We start from the raw sequence: 8,441 nt of genomic DNA, 5'->3' as shown, positions 1-8,441 counted from the left end.
CAACCGTGGCTGATCTCCTTATTTGGGTTGCTGAAGATCAGACAGAAGAGAGAGAGTAAAGCGCAGGTCCTGTTTCCACATTTAACCTCCTATCAATGGATAAGAGTCCCGCTGGCATGCAACACTTCAAACTGGAGGCCTTTGAGAGTGTTTATATTAGAGGATGAGAGAGTGAAATGCAAAGTAGAGGGAGGGGGAATTCAAGAGTTATAATGTCAAAATATTAGGGCATTAAAGCTTGAAGGTGTTGCCCTGTCACATGACCACTGTTATGTCAAGGAGACTTAAATAAACCAAACAGATGCCATGATGTCGTCTGAAGCAAAAACATAAAACAATCTGTCATGGAAAACAGATGCAGACAGAGATAATTAGGGATTAAATTAACCGAGTAGTATTTTTTTCCAAGGATTAGTTTTCTCAGTGTACAATTCAATTTAATACTTTGTGAGGTAGTGTGATGCTAATGTAAAACTTTCCCACTCTGCAAGTTTGTGCGTCTATCATACCATCACTGACCTGTTTTGTTTTTATGGCTATATGATGTAATTCATACTGCTTCTGTGTGCTTAGTTCAAGTATTATTATATCAGGGGGAGCGGGACAAAAATGTTTCACAAGCCGTGAGAAGTTGTGAAACACCATCTGAAATTTGAGCTCTGAGTTTTGTGCATCTGATATTTGAGTTTGGTGAGTGAGTGATGAAACCAGACTGGGAATCAGAGTTTTTGGGAACAGTGGAGACCAGTGTCCACACATGTTCAGAGAGAGAGAGAGAGAGAGAGAGAGAGAGAGAGAGAGAGAGATATGAAGAAAAATGAAAGGCCCTGAAGGGAGAGGATCCAACCCCCAGCCTCTGTGTATTGGATCTTTGCATCTTGGCAGCTGCACTTCACCAGTCCAACCAAGTTTAAAATAAGGGACATCGCTCAGATAGCTGGTAAACCAAAAGTCTGTAGAAGGACTTGAAGAGGAATTATTCTGAAGAGCAATCTAACAACGGACCGCAGCTACAGCCTGCAAATATTGCTGATGTGTGCAATAGTTACTTTCGATAGTTCAACAACACCCATAAAACCTGACCAGTTTCCTTTTATTTATTGCTCTGTCCAACAGTTTAATAAGGAGAGATCAGTTGGAAGTGTATAACCCCCCCCCCCCCCCCCTTGTGGTTCTGTGATGACTATTAATTAAAAAAACATTCACCAATGATCAATAATGATAATAAAATCCATAAAATGTACAAAACTGAATGCATCTATTTCATTTTTTGAAAGCTGATCATGTTTAGTACAGTCATGCTGTCTTCACAAAACATAATGGTAGTCATGGTGATCATTTTACCGCTTTGCATGCAGGGATACAATATGTGGGCTACTAATCAGTCCCTTTTCTTCCATTATGTCACCTGAGTGGTGATTCTGAAACTTTGCCATTTATTTGTAATGAAGGGAAGTCCACTGCTCTGATAAGAAACAGGATGGTTATTTTTAAGTGTATTAGACTTGGACCAGACCTCAGTTTACACTGTCTAAATAGATAAATCTGTGAATAAAATCTGTTGAAAGTATCTGATTTACAATCCCCCTTTCCACCGTTAGCCATGTGTTTATATGCAGGCCATAATACTAGAGTGCGACTGTCCAGTCTCAGCTGTAACATCTAGCTGTTACATAACCACTGGAGCCATAATTGCAGTCAGGAATGTGCTATTGGGTATTATCAAAAGGACACTGTATTTTATATTTAAACACCTACAATAAATCCCTCTTGTTGGCATTCTAAGGCAGAGATGTTTTGGAGTATTACAGGCTTTGCTGCTACAGATGTAAAGACTGTGTTACATAACATAACATTATTTACAAAGATCAGTTATGAACAGTGGAATGCCGACCTTTTGACCAAGCACCTCTCTGCTTCAATCCATCATAAAAACATCAGCAAGCATGAACACCTCTGCTCCCTACTGCTTCAAAACATCCAGATACTAAAGCCAGGATGTAGTAATCTCCTCCAAAAGTGTCTCCAATCAGGTTTTATTGGGAGTTAAGTTGTTAAATACAGTGCACAGAAACCCTGCTGAAACTCTACACTTCTGCTGTTTGCAGCCACTGATGTGAGCAACAGCTGTCTGCAGCGTTGATGTGGAGGAGTTGCAAAGCCAATCCGCAACCAAAGTGTCCTTCCTACTGTGGAGGCCAGGAAAAAAACAACTGGATGAAGAGAAAAATATCACATACTGCTCCAGCTTCACTTTTCTGGTTAGACAGGTAATCTGCTCAGAACAACTTGGCGTATAATCAACTGCAGATTGGTGTCTGGCAGCCTTTCAAGGTGACTGCAGCTTGAACAATCGGTGAATGAGGAGCAAGGGCACTGTATTGTTATTGGACTGTTGTAAGCTGTTTTGGCTTCAGGGTGTTTCACAATGAAAACAGGAGCAACAGCTCGATGATGGTGTGAACCACTGTGATAATAATAAAGAGAAGGAAGATTAATCTATACAAGATTTAACTGTTGTGTAGTTCAGCTTTATGTTATCTACTGTCAAGCTCAGGCAACATAGTACAAATTATTAACTAAACTGCAGCATGGTTTGTTTAGCTTTTTGTGTCAGCTTGCTGTAGGACAAATACTGAACCAGTTTTATGGATTTCAATAAAAACCACCAGGATTTTCTGGAACACACTCTGTTTGTTATCTTAAGTGATGTGGTTTAAACTTTAGTCTGGATGGAAATCATCCCATCCTGAAAGGATTAAATACCAACTAAAATAATTCCTGGTTTTATTGTGCATCTTTTTAGGTCAAGTTTATTTGTTTAGCCCAAAATCCCACGTCATAAATTTGCCTCAAAAGGCTTTTATAACACCCTCCATCCTTAGACCCTTCGGATAAGGAAAAATGTAAAGACCTCCACCAGACATGTTTTAAGATATATATAAAATGTTCTACTTTGAATAATAATTTGTGTCCGTTATGAGTTTTCCACAAAGAAAGTTCAATTATCTCATTAAAATCCTCTAATGACATCTTCTCCTTCTTCCTCATTAAAAATTTTAGAATCTCTGAATATGTAAATATTTTAGAGATTAACTGAAAAGTCCATTCTCAGTGTTTGTGCACTGGGGGCTTCAAGATTCTTTCCTTTCGAAGCAGCTGGTTTTGCAAGATCACGTGAGATCTTGTGGTTCTATGTAACAAACCATCTGGTTATCGAGTTTCTATCACACCTCTATAAATTGCATACTGGACCACCATTGGCTCCAAATGAGTTGTGATGTCATAAATCATGCTCGTAGGGACACGCCCCTTAAACTATAAATTTTCTGTGAGCACAGAGGAACTTCCCTCCTTCAGAAGATGAATGTGAAAACAGACTTCTAGTGTCGAACTCACATTCACATGCACATCATTCATCATTTGGCACAGTGAAGCTCAAACATCCAACTGAAGGAACAAAAAGACATTTTTTTTCAGCGAAAGGTGGCTTTAAACAAGACATGGACATTAAAACATTAGTGATGAGATCTGAGAATACATATTTTACAGTGTGGATGTCTCCCACAGATATTAAATAATTAATAAGAATAGTAATATTAATAGTAAAAGAATCACATTTCCATGGTCTTTTTCCAATAAGAATCCACTTCTGCCCTGACTCTTGAGGCTGGAGCTGAAAGTCTCCTGCACATACAAGTCGCTATGTTCCACCAAGCTTCTCAGTGAGTAATTCGAGAGTGTAATTTAATGTTTTCAATATCCTCTCCTGATGTTCCAAGTATGCTTTCTCTTACTTCTCCTCAGCCACAGAAATTCTGTGGAGGGTCCCAGACTAAACATAAAGATATTTAACAAATTCAAGTTGTGTAGTAGCCAATGAAAGCGTGTGTCATGTTTTTGATTTATGATGAGAGCATGTTGGAAAGGAGCAGGGAGGACTCTCTGAGCTGGTGTCCTGAATGCAAAGCTAAACAGAAAGGCATTTTTGCGTAATTGAAACTTTTGTTCCTCAAAGGAGAAACCGATGTCTTCTTTGTATATGCGTGCAAGTGTGAACTCCTATGGCCTTGGGGTGGAGACATACCTCGTGACTCACCTAGACAGGACACCACCTGGGCTCTGGTGACACACACACACACACACACACTCACACACACAAACACACAGACAATGAGGCTAATCTCCTCTGTAACATTTTGTCTCTACAAGCAGAGGCACATGTTTCCTGTATGACGACAAGCTTCTGCGCTGCCTGCAATGACGTCATGACCCATCCTAATCACCCGCCTACTCACACACACACACACACACACACGCACACACGCACACACGCACACACACACACACACACACACACACACACACACACACACATATATATACATAGTCCTCCTCTCCAGGTAGCTCGCTCACAGATGCTTAGATCATAGCTAACCAGTCAAAAGGGAATTTGCATGTTGGAACTTCTTTTTACTTATGGGAAAGTAAAGCACGTCATTGTCGCTAGTATTGATGAGGTGTAATAAAAAACATGCACACAGCTGCATCATATATCACAAGGCTCATATTCAACCTCCTCCCCCAACATCATAATTTCATCTGTGCATGTGCAATGAACCAGATGCCTTGATGAATGTGTTGTTGTGCACAATTTGAATGTCATGAATCTCAGTCAAAAGGACGAGTCAGGTTTTTGATTGGTCCCAATTATTTCCACCATCTTTAAAGAATACTTCTCCGGGTTAATGCGTCTATAATCAGAGACAATAAGTCAGTGAACTGACTGAGGATTGTTGTTGGGCCACCTGGAGACAGAAACCTGCAGCTCAGGTTCAGATGGTGAGAATTCAATCAGGGAGCATAAGCAGGAATCTGTGTGAAGTGTTGAGATCAGTGAGTTTGACGTACTGTATGTTTTGTGTGTTGTTATTCCTGCTGTGTGCAACTTTACATTCTCAGAGTCTGACAGATGCACTGTGACCTAAAACCAAGTCACACACTCACTTCTGATGGGTTCCAAGATCAACACAATCAAATTGTGAAATATCCAGTGTAGTAATACTTATCTATCATTTATGATTTATGAAAGTGTTTTTGCACAATACAGTGTCAAACAGTGTCTGTCAATGTCTGATTATGAAACAACTTCCTCTGCTCACAACAAGTGAGAACATTTCAGACTTGTGTTTGAATGACACATCTCATACCTGTAGGGGAAGAACAGAGACAGAGAAACTGATGACACAGAGACCGATGAGAACATTTATTTGCAATTTTTACTTGTAAGCTATTGCTCACAATTAATCAGAAAACTGTTCTTTGAAAAGCATGAAACTATAAAGTGCTTAATTGTCTTTTTTCTCCGATCCTGAAAGTTAGTTGAAGATGGGGATGTGCTCAAAAAGAACAACCAACGTGATACCATGTATCACTTTAATTCTGTCCACTTCTGCTGTCAATACCAATATTGATGGGGTCTTTCACAGTCTGGCCTCTTATGAAACATGCGGCTGTGCTGATCACTCATTGAATTCAACCCTATTTTGTATAATGTATAATTCTTGTCATTGTAACTGTATGCAGTAATAATTATTTATTCTTGACTACTTTGTTGTAAATTATTAAACACTACACATTATGTCTCCTTTAATATTTGGCATTTTGCAATTTAATAGACCTTGTAATAGACTTTGTGTATATACATATACAAACTGATACAATATGACAATGGTGTGGTTACACTACATGGAGTTTGTACTGCTTTGGTGCCAATAAAGCTTAAAGGATATGCCAGGCAATTTTACATGTTTTTCTTATTGTCAACCACCATTGTCCAAGAACTATTAAAAAGATGTCAATGAGCCACCAAAGACTAATAACAGCTGTTTTCAGTCTCCAGAGAGTAGTCCCATATAAGGCAGACACCACTGCACATGCGTGGGAACACAGTTCTGTTTACAGAGCTTTACTAGTTTGGTGTGCTACATATAACAACCTCTTGACTTTGTACTACATTGTACATTTCTCAGAGAACTTCAGTATGTCTGTCTTACACAGAACTACTTTATGGAGACTGAAAACATGATTGCTGTTATTAGTCTTTGGAGCCATTTCTAAATAAACAAACATGACATTCTTCGTGGTGGAGGGTTAGACACTGAAAAAACTGATGTGTTTTTAATAGTTTTTGGACAACACCGGAGGTCTGCAGCACAGAGGAATAAGATATATCAGACTTTGGATACACACACAATACTTGTAAGAAGGATCAATACATTGTTGGTTTAGCTCTGCACATGAGATTTACTGACAATGAGAAAAATATAGAAAGTCACCAATCTTATCCTTTTACTGAATTGAGTTCATGGCAGTACCTTGTAAACAATCTCAACTCAAGGTGCACTTACTTGAAAGTTCTAGCGCTTTCAACCATATAACATGGTCATTAACAGCAGATTGAATTGAGCTGAATTGAATCAATCTACTCTTAAAGGCCAGCAACCGATACAGAGCACCTGTGAACAGGAGGGTGGGGGTTGAGTATTCACAAGAAGAAGGAAAGAGATAGAAGAAATCAGACAGTCGGTACAGTATGTGATAGTGATGACTTCATGCTGACATGGTGGTGACACACCAGCAGCTGTAGAGACCTTATAAGGAAAACATCCCTCATTCTCTATCTGACTGACTGACAGGCTAACTGACAAGCCGACTGTTGAGAGAGAGGATGCTGGGAATTGAGGCAGTCAGCGACTTCAACCTCAAACGATCCCATAAAGTTGCATTCATTATCATTGCTACACACTTCTTCCCCGCTCGTAATCCTTCTCCTTTTCTTCCTGTCTCCTCCCACACTTAGCATTAATTCCTGACACCCTTTTCCTCTCTTTTCCACTTCCTTCTCTCGCCTGATGTCTTTACTTTCTGTCTCTCTCATTACCTTGTTTTCCTGTTTGACCGTGTGTTCACCTCCTGTTAAGTAAGGAGGTCAATGTGGATTGCACCCACACACATCCCCACATACTCATTCTGTGTACATCTGGCTGTAGCTGGATTTCACCACTTTGCTGGGAGTGTAAAAAGGAAGGCGTGTGTGTGTGTGTGTGAGTGTGTAAGTGGGAGTGACTGAATTCAGGGTGAGAGAGGATGAGGATGGGCCCGGCCTCCAGCTCCAGAGTCAGAGAGAGGAAAGCCCTCCCACAGGAAACCAGCGCTCCGCTCCACATGGCCTTTTAAGGTAAAAAACTCCCCAAAACTCTTCTCGCTAGGGAATAGGGCTAAGATATAGTCACATTTAAAGCTACAGAGAGAGCAGGGGAAAAGCAGGGTGGAAGCCTGTGAGTGAGGAAAGAGTTTATGAAAAGTTAAACTGAACAAAATTCAAATACTTTTAATCAGAGACAAAACTTAGATGGAAAAAACATTTCCCTCTTTCTTGAAAATCAATTATGCATTAAGAGTGCAGCCATTTTCCTGCAGTGGGGGTTGGTCATTACTCACATTTTCATAACATTTCACTATCAGAGCACACAGTAGTGCTGGTCATGACTGTATCTTTATGGCAGAGGCAGTGACCTACTGCACAGAGATGAAAAACATTCTTGTTGTCTGTCTTCTGTCCGAGTCATATTAGGAGGAGAGGGCTGTGGGAAACAGACCCCATGCATTTCTTCCACATGGAAGAATTATCTGCAATTTAAAGTAACTGTAAACAAAAGATGCATCCACATACTAGGTCATTATGGGAAATTGTTGTGTATTGTCAAGAGAATTACACAAGATCCTAATTTAAGTTTATCTCTTTTGGAGGGTTACAGCCAAAACTGCTGGATTAGGATTGTGTGTGTGCACGACATTACCGTATTGTCAGATACAGTGTCAAAAATGGGTTACCAAGATAGATATATACAAATACTCATATGTGATGCCTGCATGATCTTTTTATGGCATGTTCTCTACCATCCTTAACATTCCTGATGGACTGTGTTTTTTGACCTTTACATGGATGAAGCTTTTTCTGATAAACTGATCAGTACTAATCTGTGGTCACTGTAATCAGTGAGTGAGGATATGAATAGTGATGCTGATATTTGGCAGCCTTTGGCATGTTCATTAACTGACTGTTGGTGGGTTATAATTAGCAAGGTGACATAAAAAAAGAGCTTAACTGCTGGCAACATTTCATTCCACTTCAGCTGTACCAGGTAGCCTGGCTGTGTGGCACAGACAGTTTTCTTTCCATACTGTGTGTGTGTGTGTGTGTGCCTGCCCTTGACAGACATTATATTGTGGGACTCCTGCTCCAGGCTCTGCCCAGGCGAGGTCATGACAACATGTTAACTCAACCCTTCCCTTTATTGCCTTCGCCATCTACAAATACTGTGTGTGGGTGTGTGTGTCTGTGCTTTAGCGTCGCTTCATCCTGCTTTCTGTTATCT

This window comes from Thunnus maccoyii, chromosome 7 (genome assembly GCF_910596095.1).
Source record: "Thunnus maccoyii chromosome 7, fThuMac1.1, whole genome shotgun sequence".
NCBI lineage: Eukaryota > Metazoa > Chordata > Actinopteri > Scombriformes > Scombridae > Thunnus > Thunnus maccoyii.
This window is presented reverse-complemented; position numbering follows the sequence as displayed.